The following is a 1324-nucleotide window of genomic DNA, read 5'->3' as shown; positions in this document are numbered from 1 at the left end:
GAACACACTAGCTCTCAGAGGTTTAGGAAGAACAAGGCCTCAAATCAAGCCATCTCTGCCATTGTCATGCTGTGATCTGTGTGTCACAAACAGCAGCCACCTCACCTGTCAGTGAGCATCTTCAGAGATAAAGTCTCTGCAGTGAGCATCAGAGTTGGCAGCAGGGAAGGTGGCCCTGATGATGAGACCTGGTCCCATTTAGTGACGCGTCTATGCTGTCGGTGTCCGTTCCAGTAGTGCCATCACCCCTGCTACTCCAGCTCCGTTGCTCAGTTGGGACACAGTGTGCGCAGCAGAAATGGTACTGAAAGCCCTTCGTGAGAGGAGCCATGTCCTCAAGTGGTACGCTCAGCTCTGCTGGGTGGCATCCTTCCTCAGCCCTCCTGGGCACAGCTGCCCCAGACCTGAGGCCTGAGGTAGTCCCAGCTCTCACCCCACATGTCCTCGGCCTGGAAAGATGAAACTAGGAAATTCAGCCGTGTCTGTATACTAGAATTACCAGGCCACCTGCAGAAATTCCGGTCCCATGGGGTCTGCGGTGTGGCCTGTGGAGTCTAAAAGGCCTTGGAGCTGAGCACACCACTTTTGTAAGCTAGGACGTGTCCCGAGTGAGTTGGGTTGGGACAGGTCTGAATATGTGAAGGTGTGGGTGAGAAGGCCCAGCTGGTGAGGGTCCAGACCTGGTGGCCTGGGGTTCATTGCCAGCATCTGTGTGGTGAAGGAAAAAGACAGTGGCCACAGATTGTCCATGTCCTCTACACTCGCACCACGGCATCCAGGCCCACAAACACACACACTGTGAGTGATACAAAAAATCAATAAATATTTTGAAAGAATATTTTAAAGTGGGGGCATCTCTGCTGAATTTCACAGTGTGGCTCATACACAGTGCTGGCCCTGCAGGACTGTAGACACTAGCCATCCGGTGGGCTATTCTCACCATTCTGTCATGGTAGTACCACATAGACAGAGCCCACCATCCTCACTCCCAGCCAGGCTCCATGATCCACTTCAAGCTGGCTGCAGCTCCCTCTTCATGCTCTTCCCAACCTTACCCTCAACTTCCCTACCCACTGAAAGTTTCAGATGCTGTGTTCATCACTTCACCCAGAGGATCTCAGCAGTTCCCTCTTGAACCTACCTTATTATCCAAACTCCAGGCAGGTGAACTAGGACCTCATACCATGCCCACACTTCCATGTGTGTGGATGGAAGGATCCAGTCAAACATGTGCCTAGGGTAAAACCCAAGACTGCATCCTTTTGAAGACTTGTTTTAAATTCTCTCTCTCTCTCTCTCTCTCTCTCTCTCTCTCTCTCTCTCT

At 51.8% G+C, this 1324-nt stretch overlaps 1 protein-coding gene across 1 annotated transcript in view; it reads left to right on the top strand.

Annotated features, from left to right (window-relative positions):
- Kif6 (kinesin family member 6) overlaps positions 1–1324 on the top strand; it is a 320310-nt gene that overhangs the window by 315696 nt on the left and 3290 nt on the right. The gene's annotated exons all lie outside the window — the stretch shown is intronic.

This window comes from Microtus ochrogaster, linkage group LG2, assembly GCF_000317375.1.
Source record: "Microtus ochrogaster isolate Prairie Vole_2 linkage group LG2, MicOch1.0, whole genome shotgun sequence".
NCBI lineage: Eukaryota > Metazoa > Chordata > Mammalia > Rodentia > Cricetidae > Microtus > Microtus ochrogaster.
This window is presented reverse-complemented; position numbering and strand designations above follow the sequence as displayed.